The following is a 21,607-nucleotide window of genomic DNA, read 5'->3' as shown; positions in this document are numbered from 1 at the left end:
CCCGAGAGCAACTCCTCGCTGGTTAGATCAGACCATAAACTAATAATCCTCGATATCCACATCCTGTACCCATCCCCACACAAGGAAACCATCGTAAAAAATTTCTCCAAAGCAAACTTCACGCTACTCAAAACAGAGGTTGTTAACTTCGCGACACCCCTAAAGATGGATAATACAGTCACGACCGCTGAATCCTACACAAATGCAGTCTACAAGCACCTGCATGAGTGCATGGATCATGCTATCCCCTAACAAAACCAAGATGCTATCCTCCAAAAAAAGGAAGCCAATCTGGTGGTCCCCTGCCATGAACAAACTCTACAATAGAAGAAAGCAATTGTTGCAAAAGAGAGTAAAAGCCCATGAATGCAGGAACTCCCTGACAGGCTTCAGTAAGAAGCTAAGATCCCTCATAAAATCCTCCAAAGCGAATTTTAAAGAAAAATTGCCATGGATTCCAAAGACAACCACAAGGCATTCTTTAGCTATGTCAAGAATCTCCATGGCAACACCCAGATCTGCACTGAGCTACAGCAGAATGGCACAAAATATACAGAGCCAGGTCATATTGCCAAAATCCTGGCAGATAGGTTCTGTGCTACCTTTTCTCCCCTCTCACCCCCAAAGGGCCTATAACTATACCAAATGATTGTAGAGCCCCGTTAATCACAAACATGCAGGTAAAAATGGCACTCTCTAAAGCCAAAAACACAGCATCCATGGGACTGGACAACATCCCAGGCTGTGTCTTACATGAACTCCAAAATGAACTAGCCCCTCCACCTAAACTCCATGTTCAATCACAGCCTCACCACAGGCTATGTGCCCACTGAATGGTGTACAGCAACGGTTATTCCACTCCACAAAGGAGGAGCCACCACAGACACCGGGAACAATCGACCTATTAGTCTGACAAGCCTGGTCTGCAAGGCCATGGAGCGTATCATCATGGAACTCATAAACAAAGACACTGGTGACCTCCAAACTTTGGATGCTACCCAATTTGGATTTGTAAAGGGTAGATCATGTCTTCTAATCTTGGTAGACTTCTTTGAAACAGTTACCAAGGCCATAGATGAGGGCAAGGTGGTCCACACAGCCTACCTGTACCTTGCTAAAGCCTTCAATACTACCCCCCCATTCAGGAATCATAGATAAACTCACCAACCTTAACATAAACTCTTACATCACAAGATGGGTGGCCACCTGTCTCAAGGACAAAACTCACATGGTGAGTGTTGCAGACTCCAGATCCAACTCCAAACCAGTGACAATTGGAGTGCCCCAGGTTTCAGTCTTGGGACCTCTCCTGTTCGATATATATTTCTCCAAAGTGCAAGCGAACACTCAGGGTCTATGGCTAAGCAAGTTCACAGATGACTGCAAACTGGGTGCCGTAATTGATTCCCCTGCCGACATAGACATCCTGCAAAAGGGCCTCACCCAGACAGATACCTGGTGCCAAAACCATGGCCTCAGGCTAAATGCCAAACAGTGCATTGTCATCCCCTTTGGTAAAAACATGGTACCCATGAATTACCAAATAGGGGGAAGTTCACTTAACACAGAAAATGTGATGAGGCCCAAGTGGATAGCAACCTCTCCTTTGATAATCACATTGCCACAGTGGTCAGAAAATCTTTCTACATGGCCCACCTAATCACAAAAGGGTTTGCATCTAGAAAAAAGGAAGTCATTGTCACCCTCTACTCATCACTTATCAGACCCCTCATTGATTACAATGCCCTGTTTGGGATGTACCTCACAAGCAGTGGTGGCTGGTGACTTCAAATCAAAGGGGGGCTGCAGGGGACAGCTGAATGGGAGGGGTCAATGGGAAGGGGTGCGGCCATCTAGAAAGAGGAGGGGCTATGCTCAAAACCACAAAAACTGTAACTTTAATTAAATACGCTATCCTGTGTGCCAAACCGTCATTATGCGAGTCCAATCAAGACAAAATGAAGTGTAGAAGAAAAATATATATTTTAATGCATTGGCTGCATGACAGCTTACTTAATATCTAGATGGAAACAAAAAGGTTGTGAGGCATGCAAAAATAAATTACTCTTTAAATACATTACTGGAATGCCAGTCAAAATCAAGTATAAGAAAAACAAGCAGCACTCTACTCAAACCACTTCTTGCACTGCAGTTCTAATTATAACTTATATCCAGCTTTATTAAAGTACCAAGTAACATGCTGAAAGTAGAAATCTCTGATGCCCCCACTTGTAAAAATGTTCCTTATCCAAAAAAAGACCCGCTGCCTGACAACTATCTCTTGTTTCATGGGGAAAACATGATCAAAGTAAAAAATGAAAAGCAAACAAGAAATAAGCTCAAGATACATTGCTTAAAAGGATTACTGTACAGGTTATGGACCACACGATTGGCATTCTGTTTAGTTTATGGGTAAAGCCTGCAGAGATGACTGGAAGTCTCCAAGTGTAATTAGCTTCTTAAAATAATGTAATCCTGTCCTTTATTACAAATACTGTCATATGCATTTCAATACCCAAGGCTTATACATTATCTAGTTAAGTATTCTCTACATGGCAACAACAGAAAGGCTTTCAATGTTGGCAATTCTTTAACAGTATGCTTATTAAAGGAAGCTTACTTGCATCTTACAATCTCAGCCAAGTTTACCTGATGGTCATTAAAGTATTGCTACTTAAACACAGAGCAACAGGCATTTTGAGTAATAAGTATAAATCAACAGTACAAAAAATATGACAGAAACCAGACCATTCTGCAAAAATCAAGCACAGATGAAAAGCCACTCTAGTACTTGTGTCTACCTTGGATGGGGGGGTACTCGCACATTTACACTGCATAACTACTCCTTGCCTTGCTTCAACACATCCAGAGTCACTACATGGGGGAGTGGGGTGAAACAAGTATGTCACAATTTGAAATGTCTCTGGCTGACTGTGATGACCCTGACGCATTTGTCATACCTCTCAACCTCAGAGCAAGAAATCTGGACAAAGTCATACAAAGAAGTGGGACAAAGGCCCAAAAATAAGGAAAATTTTTAAAATATTGCTCTTGTAAACTTAGAAAGATAATAGAATAGGTCTTGCAATAGTATAAATTTTCTGAATGGTATGAAATCTGAAACTCAAATGTCTGTCATTATTTTCTAACTTCAGTCTTTAATGATTTGTCACTAATTTGCCAAAAAAACACAATTTTATGAAAAATGGACCAAAAATGTGATGTAAAAATATAAAATAGCCACACAATACAGCTGGGAACCTGTCAAAGAAGGGACACTTTAATATGAGTACTGCTAACTTGAGCAGCTGACAAAATAAAAGAATCTACATGCATTTCTGAAATAAAAGTAATCTATAACTCTGATTATTACAGTTATTTCTTAATTGTAAACCCTCCATGTTTTCTTCCAAAATTGCTATTTTGCAGAGGGATTATTAGGGGAAGAGCAACATTTTGAGCCAAAATCAGGGACAGTTGAGAGGTTTGGCTATGTCTAATTCTATAAAGCAATGTATTTGCATGTACCTCTCAACCTCTTAATGCAATAAATCTGGACAAGGCCAAATATATTGGGGGAACATATAAACAGTACTAAAAATTGCTCTTGTATAAACTGAGACAGTTGATAGAACAACAGGTCTTATTTTAAGCATGCATTTTTCTGAAGGTTATGAAGTCTGAAACTCAGTGTGTCATTATTTAGTGACTTAATTCCTAAATGATTTGCCAGAAAACCACTAATTTTATGAGGAACAAACCAAAAATAAGAAGCAAAAATCTATTAATTCTTTGAAAATCTGGACAGTTGGGAGGTGTAGTTCAGCTGGGGCTAGGTTTGCCACCCTTCCCCCTCACAAAATCATGGTCGAATGGAGCCTCCCCCTGCAGCCATTCCAATGATCCGTTACTTGGCTATTTCACTCCATTTACCATAAACACTAATGTGCATACTGATTTACTTCTATGATGATTTGGACTTCATTTGAAAGTTTTATTTTGCATTTTACAGCACAAACACTAAGACATCTGCTAAACAAACTCTGCATTAAAACTTCTCTGCCCTTGAAACTTACATTCATTGAAACAGCATTGAAACCCACATTCAAAGAAAATACATTTTACCAGTGGCAGATAAAGATTAATTCTGGGCTGTTTTCAAATCATAGGCCCCTTGCATATGAAACATACATGTGCTCTTTGATACACCTTCCTATTGTTTTGAACATTTTTCCAGTAAACAATGAAACAAAACGCATGCACCAATAATAACAAAACTGTCCAATTCAGAACATTTCCATCATAAAAGTCTACTCAAACTTCTACAGTCCACCATTATCAGTAAATATGCACAATTCTACAGTCCACCATTATCAGTAAATATGCACAATCTCTGAAGTAAAAAAGTCATCTAAATAATTCCACATTAAATAAATCTGTAACTAATGACGAGGTTGCTGCTAGCAAACACCTTTATATTTCATAGTTTCATCGAAAAATTAAAGTGTCTGATGCCCGAGGAATAAATTGCCTATATTACATTAAAAATAAGCTAGTCATATTGCAATAGGAAATGGATGGCAGACTGATAACAGGCTCATAGTTAACATCTTAACTTTTTCATTATGGCAGCATTCACCCCTTGTGGGAGTAGAACCAACAACCTTCTGCATCAAAAGCAAGTACACAACCTGTTTTGCTATTAACAATGCAAGCTGACTTAGCATAAGCAGCACTAAACTTCCCTTCCCCTGCAGCTCTCAGCTCCTTGTAAAATCTACTCAATACTCAACTGCATCTCAACTTCGCAGCACAAGAAATCTGGAAAAAGCCAAATTTATTGGGGGGGGGGGTCAAAAGGCCAAAAACCAGGGACACATTGCTTGTATAATATTGGAAAGTTGCTAGAATAAAATGCTGTGTTACCACCATACATTTTACTGCCAAGGCCCCTGTGCAAAACAGAGCAACATACCACTATGCCAAATCAGCTGCTTTGTGAAAGAGAGGAAGACGGAAACTTAAATGGCTATCACTTAATGAATTCAGTTCTCACCATAGCTGTCAACCTCTTAGCACAAAACACCTGGACAAACCCAGTAATGAGGGAATACAGCCCTCAAGCATATTCAGTGAATTCAGTTCTTGCTATAGTTGTCAACCTTAGCACAAAAAACCTGGACAAAGCCAAAAATGAGGTAATACAGTCCCAAAAATAAGGACAAATTTCAAATATTCATCTTTTAAACTTACAAAATTGCTAGAATAAAAGGTTGTGTTACTATGTATTTTCTGAAGAATATGAAGTCTGAAATTCAAATGCCTGTGAATTATACTTCTGATGGAACAAAAACAATTTTCAGCAGAGGCCCAGGGAGAAATACTGCAGACACATGTCTTTGTAAAATGGCAGGACACCAGAACAAATCCACACAAACACAGGGATGAGATGCAGACTCCACACAGAAGGCACCCCAGTGAAGAATCAAACCAGAAAACCTATAGCTGTGAGGCAACACTGCTACCACTGCATCATCAAATATGTAAGGAATTAAACATTCAGAAACCTGAAGTCTGAAATTCAAATGCCTGTCAATTTTATTTAACATTTGTTAATCAGGACAATCTGACTTGGAACAAAAAAAACAATTTTCAGCAGAGGCCCAGGAAGAAATAATGCAGACATGTCTTTGTAAGTAACATAAGAGGACACAAAAGCAAACCCACACAAACACAGGGAGAAGATGCAGACCCCACACAGAAGGCACCCCAGCAAAGAATCAAACCTGAAAACCTGCAGCTGTGAGGCAACAATGCTACCACTGCACCATCAAATATCAAGCATTGCAACACTTAGAAACCACAGATATTATGAGGAACATATTAGATCAAATATGAGGCAAAAAGCTGCAATTTTTTTATAAATGGTGGTGGGTAGGGAATTCAGGTCCTTAACACCTGCATACAAGGTACAGGGTTCAAGCCTGGGTATCTCTACCCACCACCATTTGTTCTCTCTAGCCACCAGTATATAGTAACTGGGGCATTACCTCCTTATGTCAGCATATTTGAAGCTTAGAACATCTTATAGATGCACAAGTATAAATATGTCATTTTCATCATGCAAAATATCTAGGGACCCTATCTTATTAAAGTCGCTAGTGACATGATACCAAAATGTAGCTATAGTAACCACATTTCTAAATACAAATCCCTAACATAAGCATACTGCTTTTCTGAGAGAAACAAATCTCTCTGGGGATAGCAGTGAACATGTATTATCACACATCTAGCTAAGGCTATTACAATTTTAAAATCCAAATGCCAACTGCTTTACAAGCCCAACGTGCTATCAGGTACAAAATGTTCATTATGTATGCATTTTTAGGGTATTTACTTTCTTTCAGTGGGCAGGTAAACGCTCCTTCACACACACCACCTCCTACCAGCCCAAACGCTCCTTCACACACACCACCTCCTACCAGCCCAAACGCTCCTTCACACACACCACCTCCTACCAGCCCAAATGCTCCTTCGCACACACACAATCAGCAAACACCTCCTACCAGCCCAAACGCTCCTTCACACACACACACAATCAGCGACCACCTCCTACCAGCCCAAACGCTCCTTCACACACTCCTACCAGCCAAAGTGAACAACTAGATCAGCGACCACAAGAACACCAGTGATCAGCTCCTTCAGCCCAAATGAGAACATCAGCAAAGCGATCAGCGACCCGGTACTCACCAGCCCCTTCAGCCCAAATGCGACCCGGTACTCATCAGCCCAAACGAGAACACCAGCGAAGCGACCCAGTACTCACCAGCCCAAGTAAGCGATCAGCTCCTTCAGCAAACACGAAGCAATCCACACATACCCTTTGCGATCAGCTCCTTCAGCCCAGAAGATGTAAAGCAATCCACGCACACCCTTTGCGATCGGCTCCTTCAGCCCAGAAGATCAGTGACCCAGAACTCACCAGCCCAAGTAAGTGATCAGCTCCTTCAGCACACACACCTTTGCTCCTGACTGAAGCTCGCGCACTGTCTTGCAAGTCCTGCGAGAGCAGCTCAGTCCTCTCATTGGCTCTGACTGCAGCTGAAGCGGTCCAGAGCTCCTCTGTGTGGTACGGTCGTCACCGCACAGAATCTTGGTATCTCACAGCAATGATTGCTGGGTACCTGTTTGTCCTTATCCGGACTGCTGGTAAGGCAGTCAGGATCGGGGCTTGTGAATTTTGTGTTTAAGTTTAACAGATATTTTTTTGTTTTTGTCTAGGTGGGAGGGCTGCAGTCTGATAGGATGAGCCACCCCTGGTCCGGACTAGTGCGCCTGCGCAAAGACCGCGTTTTTTTTTTTTTTTAATTTTTTCTATTTATTTCTTTTTATTTCTTTATTTTAAAGTTGAGGGGGCTGCAGTCCGGCAGTCCAATAGCATGGGCCGCCCCTGCTCACAAGACACCTACAACAATTGGAGAGGCCCCAAAAGTACCTCACCAAGAGGATTGCTGGCCTCCAAGAGTTGCCCTATGCCGACCGGCTCAAGAAACTCCAACACTACTCGGTCGCATACCACTTACTTTGAGAAGATCTCTGTCTGACATACAAAGCTATGTCAAACCCAGAATTGATGGACATGCTCCACTTAAAGAAATCCCAATCTCCCGGAGCTACCACATCAATAAATAGGCAGTGCCGGCTCATGCTATAGAACTGCAGGACATCAGCCCCTCCACCTGTAAAAGAAAAATAAATTGCCCCCCACTGTAGAAAAGTTAATAGAATAAAATAAAATAAAATGTATGAGTCTCGGAACTCCACACATGCATGCTTAGTTCCTGACTGCTGTGTTAGGCAGTCCAAAATTCCACACATGCATGTATGCTTAGTTCCTGAACTCCAGACTGCTCTGTTAGGCAATTCAGATAGGGAAGGAAGGGAACTCTGCCCTGCCAACCCAGAAGTCTGTGCAGTGACAACCGCACAGACCGAAGAACACCAGACTGCATCACCCGCAGGCTGGAGGCTCCAGCCTACTCACATCTCATGGGGAAAGCAGAACAGCCTATGTGGGCTGCTATGGAGGACAGACAGGTGATTGAGCTGCTGCTGAAGACAGATTCAGGCCACTATGGACCTGGACTTAGCTGCCATGGAGGACTGGATCTGCTGGAGGTTGGGTGCATGTGTGTGCATGTGTGTAATGCCCCAGTTGCTACATGGTGGTGGGTAGAGAATAAGGTTTGAACCCTGTACCCAAGTGGCAAGAGCCTGAATTCCCTACCCACCACCATTTGTAAAACAGTTGCAGATTTTTGCCTCATATTTGTTCTGTTCCTCATAAAATCTGTGGTTTCTGTATTTTTGTTTCTTAACACAGCCAGTAGTGCAGTGGTATAGTGGAAGCATTATTGCCTGACAGCTACAGGTTGTCTGGTTTGATTCTTGGCTGGGGTGCCTTCTGTGTGGAGTCTGCATGTCCTCCCTGTGTTTGCTCTGGTGTCCTTGATGGATATTTGTCCCTATTTTTTGGACTGTATTCCCCCATTATTGGCTTTGTTCAGGTGTTTTGTGCTAAGATGTTGACAGCTATGGTGAGAACTGAATTCATTACATGGTAGAAATTTAAGTTTCAGTCTTCCTTTTTTTCATAAAACAGATGATTTGGCATAGTGGTATGTGGCTCTGACTGTTTTGCACAGGGTCCTGGGTTCAATACTTGGCAGTGAAATGTATGGTAGTAACAGCATTTTATTCTAACAACTTTCCAACATTATACAAGCAATGTTTAAAATGTGTCCCTATTTTTTTGGTCTTTTGCCCCCCCCCCAAAAAATTTTGGATTTTTCTAGATTTCTTGTGCTGCAAAGTTCAGAGATGCAGCTGAGTGTCAAGTAGATTTTACAAGAAGTTGAGAGCTGCAGAGGAACAAACGTTTAGTGCCGCTTATGCTGAATCTGCTGGCATTGTTAATAGCACAATAGGTAGTGTACTTGCTTTTGATGCAGAAGACTGTGGGTTCTACTCCCACAGTAGGTAGATGCATTGCTGATACTGTACTGTATTGTAAAGGGGGTTCATGCTGCAGTCCTTTTTGGTGAAGATACATAGTAACTATGAACCTGTTATCAGTTTGCCATCCATTCCCTATTGCAATATTACTAGCTTATCATTTTTTAATGCAACTTAGGCAATGTATTCCTCGAGGGCAGCAATCACTTTATTTGTAGATGAAACAATGAAATATAAAGTTGTTTGCTAGCAGCAACCTCTTCATTAGTTTCAGATTTCTTTAACGTGGAGTTATTTAGATGACTTTTACTTCTTCAGAGATTGTGCATATTTACTGATACTGGTGGACTGTATAAGTTTGAGTAGACTTTTATGATAGAAATGTTCTGAACTGGACAGTTTTGTCGCTACTGGTGCATGCATTTTGTTTCATTGTTTACTGTAAAAATGTTCAAAACAAATTTAAAATGCTGTCTAACAATTGTACTACATTGTACAAGGAATATAATTTAATGCAATCAGGAAGTTGTATCAAAGACCATGTGTATGTTTTGTGTGCAAGGGGCCTATGATTTGAAAACAGCCCAAAGTTAATCATTATCTGCCACTGGCAAAATGTATTTTCTTTGAATGTGGGTTTCAATGCTGTTTCAATGAATGTGAGTTTCAAGGGCAGAGAAGTTTTAATGCTAAGTCTATTTTCATTGTGAGACTGCATTGCTTTGTTTAGCAGATGTCTTCGTGTTTGTGCTGTAAAATGCAAAATAAAACTTGCAAATGAAGTCCAAATCATCATAGAAGTAAAGCAGTATGCACATTAGTGTTTATGGTAATTGGGGTGAAATAGTCAAGTAATGGTTCATTGGAATGGCTGCAGGGGGGAGGCTCCATTCAACCATGATTTTGTGAGGGGGAAGGGTAGCAAACTCAAAGATAGCCCCGGATGAACTATACCTCTCAACTGTCCAGATTTTCATAGAATGAATAGATTTTTTGCTTCTTATTTTTGGTTTGTTCTTCATAAAATGTGTGGTTTTCTGGCAAATTATTTAGGAATTAAGTCATTAAATAATGAGAGACATTGAGTTTCAGACTTCATAACCTTCAGAAAAATGCATGCTAAAGCAAGACCTGTTATTCTATCAATTGTCTCAGTTTATACAACAATTTATAGTACTGTTTATATGTTCCCCCAGTATATTTGGCCTTGTCCAGATTTCCTGCATTATCAGATTGAGAGGTACATGCAAATAAATTGATTTAGGCATATCCAAACCTCTCAACTGTCCCCGATTTTGGCTCAAATGTTGCTCTTCCCCTAATAATCCCGCTGCAAAATGGCAATTTTGGAAGAAAACGTGGAGGGCTTACAATTAAGAAATAACTGTAATAATCAGAGTTATAGATTACTTTTATTTCAGAAATGCATGTCAATTCTTTTATTTTGTCAGCTGCTCAAGTTAGCAATACTAATATTAAGAAAGTGTCCCTTCTTTGACAGGTTCCCAGCTGTATTGTGTGGCTATTTTATATTTTTGCATCACATTTTTGGTCCATTTTTCATAAAATCGTGGGTTTTTTTTGGCAAATTAGTGGCAAATCATTAAAGACTGAAGTTAGAAAATAATGACAGACATTTGAGTTTCAGATTTCATACCTTTCAGAAAATTCATACTGATGCAAGACCTACTATTCTATTATCTTTCTAAGTTTATAAGAGCAATATTTAAAAAATTGTTCTTATTTTTGGGCCTTTGTCCCACTTCTATGTATGGCTCTGTCCATATTTCTTGTTCTGAGTTTGAGAGGTATGACAAATGTGTCAGGGCCATCACAGTCAGGCAGAGACATTTCAAAATTGTGACATACTTGTTGCACCCCACTCCCCCATGTAGTGACTCTAGATGTGTCCAAGCAAGGCAAGGAGCAGTTATGCAGTGTAAATGTGCAGAGTATCCCCCCATCCAAGGTAGACAGAAGTGCTACTTTTATTCTGCCCTTGATTTTGCAGAATGTTCTGGTTTCTGTCATATTTTTATACTGTTGATTTGTGCTTATAATTACTCAGAAAGTGCCTGTTACTCTGTGTTTAAGTAGCAATGCTTTAATGACCATCAGGTAAGCTTGTCTGAGATCGTAAGATGCAAGTAAGCTTTAATAAGCATACTGTTAAAGAATTGCCAACACTGAAAGCCTTTCTGTTGTTGCCATGCAGAGAATACTTACATAACTAGATAATGTATAAGCCTTGGGTATTGAAATGCATATGACAGTATTTGTAATAAAGGACAGAATTACATTATTTTAAGAAGCTCATTACATTTGTTGGAGACTTGCAGTCATCTTTGCAGGCTTTACCTGTAAACCAAACAGAAGGCCAATCTATTATGTGTGGTCCATTACCTGTACAGTAATCCTTTAAGCAATGTATCTTGAGCTTGTTTCTTGTTTGCTTTTTATTTTTTACTTTGATCATGTTTTCCTCATGAAACAAGTAGATAGTTGTCAGGCAGCAGGTCTTTTTTGGATAAGAAACATTTTTGCAAGTGGGGGTATCACAGAGATTGCTACTTTCAGCATGTTACTTGGTACATTAATAAAGCTGAATATAAATTATAATTAGAACTGCAGTGCAAGGAGAAGTGGTTTGAGTTGAGTGCTGCTTGTTTTTCTTATACTTGATTTTGACTGGCATTCCAGTAATGTATTTAAAAAGTAATTTATTTTTTCATGCCTCACAACCTTTTTGTTTCCATCTAGCTATTAAGTAAGCTGTCATGCAGCCAATGCATTGAAATATTTTTTTTCTTCTGCACTTCATTTTGCCTTGATTGGACTCTCATAATGACGGTTTGGCACCCAGGGCAGCGCATTTAATTAAAGTTACAGTTTTTGTGGTTTTGAGCATAGCTCCTCCCCTTTCTAGTTGGCCGCACCCCTTCCAATTGACCCCATCCATTCAGCTGTCTCCTGCAGTCCCCCTTTGATTTGAAGTCACCAGCTGCCACTGTAAATAGGACATGCTGGAGGGATAGATTCTTGACCCAGAGACTTGCAATGCTCTGGAAAAAAATTCCCATCCACATGAAGCAGAGCTCATCATTAGCACTCTTCAAGAAAAATCTTGATGAGTGAATGGTTAATAGGAAATTCACCCCTGAGATCACGCCTGTAGCTCTGTTTGATAGAGGGGCAGAAATTTAATCTACATGGGTGGCGAAAGCCAAGACACTTTTGGCTAGGCTTACTTATGCCCTCAGGCCAATAGCCTAGTATCTACCTTTGCACCTATAAAGGTGGAACTTGCTTACAGAAAGGAGCTTTTGCTTTTAATGTATTTCTTAAGCAAAGTCCATTGTGTGTGAAATGTATTTCTTAAGCAGAGCATGTGTGCTTATGGAATGGAGGAGCTTCTTAACTGCTTGTTTTTAATGTATTTCTTCTTAAGGGGGGAACTTGCTTATGGAATGGAGCTTTTGCTTTTAATGTATTTCTTAAGCAGAGCATGTGTGCTTATGAGCTTCTTGCTTACGGAATGGTGCTTATGAAACGGAGCTTCTTAACTGCTTGTTTTTAATGTACTGTGTGTAGTCCAGAGCTTTTGCTTTTACTGTATTTATTCTAAAGCAGCAGCTACAGAATGGAGCTTTTGCTATGCTATATTTCTTAAGCAATGGAGGTTTTGCTATGCTATATATCTTAAGTGGCGATATTTTACTTCACTGGCTCACAAGATGCGCAGTAGCAAGCACCGCCCAAACCCCACCCACGGTGTTTGACGTCACAGTTAAGCACTGAATATTCTGGCTTTTACTGGGTATCCGGAGTTAGATTAATGAGTTGTGTTTGTAGGAGAGTGAGCTGCATGTTAGAACCCTTGTATTGTTTTCAGTGTGTTTTGTAGAGATGTTGATTACAGCTTTGTTTTGTTTGTTGTTGTGAAATTTAATTTGTAATGTATTTACAATTAGGTTGGTAGAGAGAACTTTCAAGTAGAACTGTAATAATTTGTCTTATATATCGGTTAACAAGACTGTGTTGAGTTAAGATGCATTATTAATGAGCATTTTTTTTTTTTGGTGGTAAAGAGACTTGATGCAGTTGTACTTTATTTTATTGTAGAAATTATGCAGTCAGAGGTTAATTATAGGCGTCGTTGTATAGGTCGAAGACGCACATAACAGTGGATGAGAGGTTAATTTGTGTGTTAAATGTGATTCTGCTTCTGGTTCAAAATCACAAGCAGGAAATTGTTTTCTGCATTCACAGTTTGAAGACTTAAACATTACACATTTCATGTACTTTCCAACTGTACGAGATGTATTTAAATTTTATTCTGAAATAGTTCACGGGGAGTTGAATGGGGCTTGTGGGTGTAAAGTGATGAATGACTGGAAAACATTTAGTGGAGCACAGTTGTCTAGTAAAGGATTTAGAAAACTTGTTCAGCGGTGTGGGCTATTTAGTTGATCAGTTAGATTTATGAAATGGGTTTTGAATGCTGTTCATATGGCATCGATGAGGTTGCATGGTATAGTTATTTACTATGTTTCAATTACTATTGGAACTCCAACAAGCAAATGTTTTCTAAAATTCTCTTACTAGGAAAGCTTTTTAATTTTGCCCACTGTTAGGATAGAGGGGTAGAGCTAATCCTATGCCAAGGATGATGATGTTAAACTAAGACTTTATATTGTCTGGTTCTTGTGCATGTTTTTAATGAATGCAGTGCCCTAGAGTGGGGAATTTAGTGCCTGTCTGATTGGAGTAAGATGCATTACCAGCCACAGTGCTTTTGCACCAAATGGCTTCAGTACCTTTCTACACATGGAGTGCAAGTATTGATTGGGACGTTTTCCATCACCATCATAATATCACCTTAGATCTCTCTCTTCAGTTAAAAAAAAAAGTTATTCTAAATTAAATAGGCACTTTAGGACTTTTCATTCTTTTAAAACAATGTTGATGCCTGTACCATTACTGAAACTTGGGATTAAATGTTTAAAATGTTTCATTCATTCCAGAGTATACCTTTTTATTGTAAAACAGCATTTCATTGATATTTTAGAGAGACAGAGAGAGATAGAGACCCAAGTATGAGTTTCAGTTCTGACAAATCTAATTCCATCATGTTTCCAGTTGTAAGAGATGTGGTTTCATTTCAGTCTAGCTTGAATATATCTCCATTCTTACTGTCTCCTCCTTGACTAGCCTTGGCATATTTCATGATGGGAGCTTGTTTACATGCTGCCTCCCCATCCCCTAAAAATCCTTTGGTTTGTCTTAAACTGTCCTCATCCTATGTCCCCATTGTACTGCGTCAGTAGGCAGTACCAACTTCAACCATTGCTTCTTCGCTGGCATAGTAAAGATTTTGATGCATTCATCATCAACCACTTAATTCTGTAAATGGTGAGGAATTCCTCCATACAGTCACCTGCATAAACTCCTTTACCCCATATGAACATACATACATACTCTCTGTAAATACAAAACTTTCATTTATGCAACCTCAGAATGTAGTTGATTGCTATCTTCATCCCCATTAATTTTTACTGCCTTAACCAATGGCATGTCAATCATGCCTCATTTCATATGCAGGTTCGCTCATCAATCATCCACGCCATGCCCACTCCTGCATGAAACTCCAGGTGAGCCAGTGAAGTAGGATATCACCTCTTAAGCAATGGAGGAGCTTCTTAACGTATTTCTTCTATGCTGTATTTCTTAACAAAGTGTGTGTGTGTGTGTGTGTGTGTGTGTGTGTGTGTGTGTGTGTGTGTGTGTGTGTGTGTGTGTGTGTGTGTGTCTGTCTGTCTGTGTGTGTGTACAATGCCCCAGATAAATGTACCTGGTTGCTAGAGAGACAGTAGTGGGAATAACTCGGGCATAAACCCTGTATCTTGGGTGCAGGTAGCAAGAGTCTGAATTCCCTAGCCGCCACCACTTGTGAAAGCTATTCAAATTTTTGTCTCATAGTTTTATTCTGTTCCTCATAAAATCGGTGATTTTCTGGAGTTAATTCACTAAATAATGACAAGCATTTGAATTTCAGACTTCATATTCTTCAGAAAGTACATGGTAACACAAAACCTTTTATTCTAGCATTTTTCTATGTTTATAAGATCAATATTTGAATTTTCTCTCAATTTTTGGGGCTGTATTCCCCCATTATTGGCTTTGTCCATGTGTTTTGTGCTAAGAGGTTGAGAGCTATGGTGAGAACTGAATTCACTAAATGATAGCCATTTAAGTTTCAGTCTTCCTGTATTAGTTTCAAGAAGCAGTTGATTTGGCATAGTGGTATGTGGCTTTGACTGTAGTGCACAGGGTCCTGCGTTCAAGACTTGGCAGTGAAATGCATGGTGGTAATATAGCATTTTAATCTAACAACTTTTCAAGATTATACAAGTAATGTTTAAAATGTGTCCCTGTTTTTTTGGGGTTTTGCCCCCAATAAAGTTTGGCTTTTTCCAGATTTCTTGTGCTGCAAAGTTGAGAGATACAGTTGAGTGGATTTTACAAGGAGCCGAGAGCTGGAAGAAATGTTTAGTGCTGCTTATGCTGAGGAGGCTTGCATTGTTAATAGCACAACAGGTAGTGTACTTGTTTTTGATGCAGAAGCCTGTAGGTTCTACTCCCACAGTATGTAGATGCATTACTGATACTGTACTATGTGTTAAGCAATTTATCTTGAGCTTGTTTCTTTTTTGCTGTTCATTTTTTACTTTAGTCATGTTTTACCGATGAAACAAGTAGATAGTTGTTGTCATGCAGCAGGTCTTTTTTGGATAAGAAACATTTTTACAAGTGGGGGTATCACCGAGACTGCTACTTTCAGCAGGTTACTTTGTACTTTTATAAAGCTGAATATAAATTATAATTAGAACTGCAGTGCAAGGAGAAGTGGTTTGAGTTGAGTGCTGTTTGTTATTTTATACTTAATTTTGACTGGCATTCCAGTAATGTATTTAAAAAGTAATTTAGTTTTTCATGCCTCACAACCTTTTTGGTTTCATCTAGATATTAAGTCGACTGTCATGTAGCCAAATGCATTGAAATATTTTTTTTCTTCTACACCTCATTTTGTCTTCATTGGACTCTCATAATGATGGTTTTGCACCCAGGGCAGAGCATATAAGTAAAGTACCAGTTTTTATATTTTTGAGCATAGCGCCACCCCTTTCTAGTTGGCCATACCTCTTCCCACTGGCCACACCTATTCAGGTATCTCCTGCAGTCCCCTTTTGATTTGAAGTCACCAGCCACCACTGGTGTAGGGGAGTCACAGTGGCTCCTCTCCAGGCATCAGACACAAACCCCATGAATAGATTGAGACTGAACATTTTAAGTACAGGCTCAGAGGCTGTAGACTTGGCATAGATGAGAATGCAGCCTGGTAATATTATCTGGTTCCATGGAAGTATTATTTTAATCTTTGACAGGGATTTTAAGATTTATTCCAAGGTGATTTTTGGAGAAACAAAGAATACTGAGGGTGGGGCAACTATCTGGATAGGTGGGGTAAATTTAGCACTAAATTAGTCTTGATATTTTTGTGACTGGAATATGTGATAACATTTTAGATGGACTTTGTACATTGTTAGACATTATTCATTTCCTGACATTACTGAGGAAAGATACGCAGTTTCTCTTTGTATCTGTAACAAACTTAAGCTTGTGCTCTGCTTTATTAATAGTGCTCTCAAGTTCCTTGCCGGCATGTTTTCTGAGATAAACAAATGGGAATTTCTTATAACTTTTCATCATTTTTCTTCTTTTGTTAAAAAATGTATTAATACTGGAATTCCGTCAGAGAGGTTTATTCATGAATTTACAATTATATTTAGGGAAGATGGGTACTGACTTTTCTATACAACTGTTTTGGCATTGTTAAAATTCATAGGTGAATGCAGCAGTCCTGTGAGCTCAGAGCATTTGCAGGGGATTGTTTGCAATTTTGAATAGGTTGTCTATATGCTGAAGCAGGTGTTCTCGGGTGAAGTCTGTAAAGGTAGCTTCTTTTAGTTGTGGAATGATATTACTAGGACTGACAGAGAAGATAACTGACATGCAGTCAGATTTAATGGGGAAGAAGAGACATGGGGTTGGGTACTGGCAGGAGCTAGGTTGGTATTGACCAAGTCAATGACATTAGCACCTAGTGGATAGTTTTACAGTTTCTTCTAGAGCATTGGCATTAACAAAGTCTAGGAAACCCTGAATATATCCATTTTTAGAGTTTAAGTATGCAAATTAATGATTGGGTAATTGAAATCCACCAGCAAGAAGGTATTTGGTTTGATATTTAACCCCTCAATGGTATTAAGGCAATTTCCACAATCTCTTGGGGACACTGATGAGGCTCTGTAACTACCAATGAAGGAATAGTTGTATCTGTTAATGGTGATTTGTATCATCTAGGAGCTCAAAGTTAGGGTTGTGAGCAATCTGATGAGGTGCTAGCACTTTTGCAAAAAAACACAGATAATTCCCCAGGTTTAACCAAGGGTCTGAAGGATGGGGATTTCTTATAACCTTTCATCATTGTCCTTCTTTTGTTAAACAGTTTATTAATACTGGAGTTCTATCAGAGAAGTTTATTCATGAATTTACAATTACATTTAGGGAAGCAGTGGCCAGGGAAGGAATATGATATGTGCTAAACCTTGGTAAAGAGGAAGAGTTGTAACTGTATTGAAACCATATCTCAATAACTAATGAAATATGAAAGTGTGAGTTGCAAGAGGGCCTTGTTCAGGCATCTGCCTAGGAAGACTCCTTGCACTTAGTTGTGCAGCCATGATGTTGTCTGAATTTGATTTTGAATTTGCTATGTAGTAATGTCCATTAGGGAGACTCTGCCAAAAAAGACACTATGGGGGCAGCAATGGCTTTACCCAATATGTAGAAGCACTATAATGTCTAAAGAGGAAGTTTTTACCATTTAATCTCATGCTAACACACTCTAGATCTCATTAGAATGACACCAGTTACTTAGTCAATTTTTAAACCGAATTATTTTGTCTTAGTATCTAGGCATCCTTCTTGGTGAAATCAAGATACTGCTTAAGATGGGTGGATGTACTGCCTCCAACACATACATAGTTAAGTTCCATCATGTTTCCTTACATGTCCGTCTGGGTGCAGCTCCTCAAGTCATTCATTCCCACATAGATAATCACAATGTTATACTCATATTTTCTGGTTTAAAAACCCTTAAGGTCCTTTTGACATCATGGATCTTGGTATATGATAAACAGCTTACAGTCGCCCTGATCTCATCCAGTCTAGTGAATGTGTAGTCTATGTAAACTATACAGTCACCTACAACAGCATAGTGGACCTTATGGGCTTAGGGACACATTCCTGGTGACTCTTGGGTGATAACTTACTGGACTTCTGAATTCCACCAACAGTTTTCTTTATGTAGGTTCATAGGTTCATAGGTTCATAGATTAGTACTAGGCTAACTGCCCTCGTGGGCCATTTTAAGCCTAGCCAATTACCCCATGTGAGAATCAAACCCTGCACCTTATGTTTGTAAGGTAAACACCTTAACCATTATGCCAACCTCCCACCATGTACCCTGTTTCCATACCAAGCTGAGCTGTATATCTTTTCTCTTGTCTTCATATATATTATTTCAAGATGCTGCCATTATTGTTTTCATCCAACTATTTCCTTATCTTCCTGAGGCTTTAGAGCTTGAACTCTTGTGCATTCATGCCAGACAATTTCCAGGTCCTCAGCCTAGTCTCTGTTGACCTTAGAGCCTTCCCTGACCATTGCTTGCAGCTTATTCTGGACACCAGTGATTTATGCTGCAGGCTGACTGTATCACTGAGATGAGTTTGCAATTTCTGATTCTACTGCAGTGTCCTTGCCTACTAGAAGGAAGGCTACCTGAGATACATGTTGAGCACTGTTGCATGTGACCTTGCAACAGTCTGTCTTGCCGAACCATGTGCTGGCCACCATCAAGCCATTTGCCACACAGAAGTTTAGAATGAACTTGTTTTACCCATGTGCATCCAGCAGTCCTCATATCATACTTTGCCTGTCCCTGTATGGGCATTCAGGCTCCCATTATCAATACCTATGTCTTGCTATAGCACTTGAGTCGTACAGTAATTCTGTAGTAATAGATGGACCAAAGCGTGCCATTAGCTAAAAATTTCACTGCATTTCCATAGCAAAAAAAAGCAATGCTAGGGCATAACACACTAAAACTATATGCAGGATAATTTGATGATGTCATGCACAATGCCTTAACCCAATAGCTGTTAAACTGGCCTGCTTGTCCTGTTATTGAACTGTGGGTTTCCACACAACCAGAATGAATACACTCATTTTCTGTATTGCTTTATTGCTGGATCACTCATCTGTTATATATGACTTAAAACAAAAGGAACGTAATGACTATAAAGGAAAATGTGAACAGCTTGTCTTGTCTTTGCAAAGCAGACTGCTTCTTTTTGTCATGTTCATTCATTAGATGCAGCTATTTCATTGTATTGGAGACCCTGGTTAGATCACAGTTTTATACTCATGAAATAGCAATCTACTGCTGACGTTATATGTTTGTGCTGTTTCTTTTACACATGGTCTGCTTATATTAATTGAAATAATCTAACACACCTCATCTATTTGTGTTCATATGTGATGAAGTCTTCCTTGTGCAGTCACAGAAAAATGTTGGTAAATATCTGCCACTGCTATTTAGGGGCAACGAGTACTATGTCTGATTCCTTTTTGAACTAATATTCTCCTGTCTTATGATGTGCCTTTCTACCTTCCACCTTTTATCTGCCTGTTTTCTGTAATGCACTTTGTCCTTGACACAACTTGTATAATGATCTGCATTGCACAGTCTCAGACCCCTGACATTCCATTTGCCTATGTTGATGTTGTTGTTGTTGTTTGTCTTTTGGCTTTTCCCGGTTAGGGGTCGCCACAGCGGAACACCGGTCCGCTAATGATTGGCAGTTGGTTTTTATGGTGTTGAGTTGCCAGCCCGACACCCAACCTTCAACGAAGGCCCGCCCATTCATCGCATGTCTTTCTAATGCCCACTCGACCGTGGTGAGGACATGCAGACTCCACACAGAAGGCACTCCCAACCCAAGCCGAGACTCAAACAGGAGAACCTCTTGCTGTGAGGCAACAACGCTACCACTGCACCACCGTGGAAGTATTATATTCACATAATGCAGTGCTGTCTTATTTACTTATTTACTACTGGGGTAAATGAATAAACTGACTACACTGCTCACAATATACCAATTTCTGGTAGAGCCTGGGTGAATGAGATCACAGTAAAATCAAAGAATAAAGAATTATACATAATATAAGGCAAAGAAAAGATAATAAGAGTGATAGAATAAATCAGATAATACAGATTTATATATAATGTAAGCTGGGCAAATATAATTAGAAGAGATAATATGTGACTTGAGCAATGAGCAGACAAATAACATGTAAAAAGACAAAGGCAGAATATATATATCAACTACACATCTTCAAAAGCAGGATACATTGTATCCCTAAGTATGAACAAGTACCTATTCAAACTTCACACCTCCTTACTCCCATTTCTTCAATCAGTTTATCTTCCCTGATTCTATCAAAATATATCACAGCCCTATTTTTATTCTCCCACTTCATATTGCAATTCTGGTTTGTATTACACAAACTTACCTTTAAGTTCTGTAAACTGGCTAAAGTTTCTCTAAATATTAAATCATTGTCATATAAGTTGTATCTATACTTAACCAATGTTTTCACATTAAGTCTAATTTGGCACAATTATTTTTAAATTGTACTTATTCTCTTATTTTTGAAGGTTGTAAAACTACTGTTCTTAAAGTATTGTTTTAATTACTTTAGAGCTTTTTCCCCAGGTCTTTGCTGAAAATGGCCATCTACCCAGCCAGACTAAATAGATAGATACATCCTAAAGCTGTGTAAATAAATCTTACTCCAACGGGTCTGCTCTTTTAAAGACTAGTTATCCCAGTCTCAGTACATCTGCACTTATTTTCATTAAAAATGAACTAGAGATAACACTGCTCAGACCCATTTTCACACCCTATGGCAAAGATGTTCAAATTAGCACAAATTCATATCTAGCCTACTCTCCTGAGAGAAAGTGATGCATCACATATATCAGCATAACATAGATAACATTGACCTCCCCCTCAAATTGTTTATCAAAGAGGACTATTGAGAACTTTCCAGATGTGATGGTTGAAATAATGACATCTCTCCAGATGTGAGGGTTAAAAGGTGAGGAATTAACATCAGAATGTACCCTCTGCATACTTCCTAAGATGAAGGAAGCAAATCAGTCAAGAACCATACCCAAGTGTGAACAGAAAGTATGTAAATATCTAAAGAGGATCTCCAAAACTATTATGCAAAATGCTACAGTAATATCAAGGAGAAACAGTTCAGGGAGAATAACACATTTGATCTCTAGCAAACAGGAGATCATTCACTGCTCCATTTATGGCTGTCTTAGTACTGTCTTGAGTATGGAAACAGGACATAAAATGCATCCAAAATTCCATTTTCCTTCAGGATTTAGTCA

The sequence above is a fragment of the Protopterus annectens genome, chromosome 14.part0 (assembly GCF_019279795.1).
Source record: "Protopterus annectens isolate FY-2018-M chromosome 14.part0, PAN1.0, whole genome shotgun sequence".
Classification (NCBI taxonomy): domain Eukaryota; kingdom Metazoa; phylum Chordata; order Ceratodontiformes; family Protopteridae; genus Protopterus; species Protopterus annectens.
Note: the sequence above shows the minus strand (reverse complement) of the source record.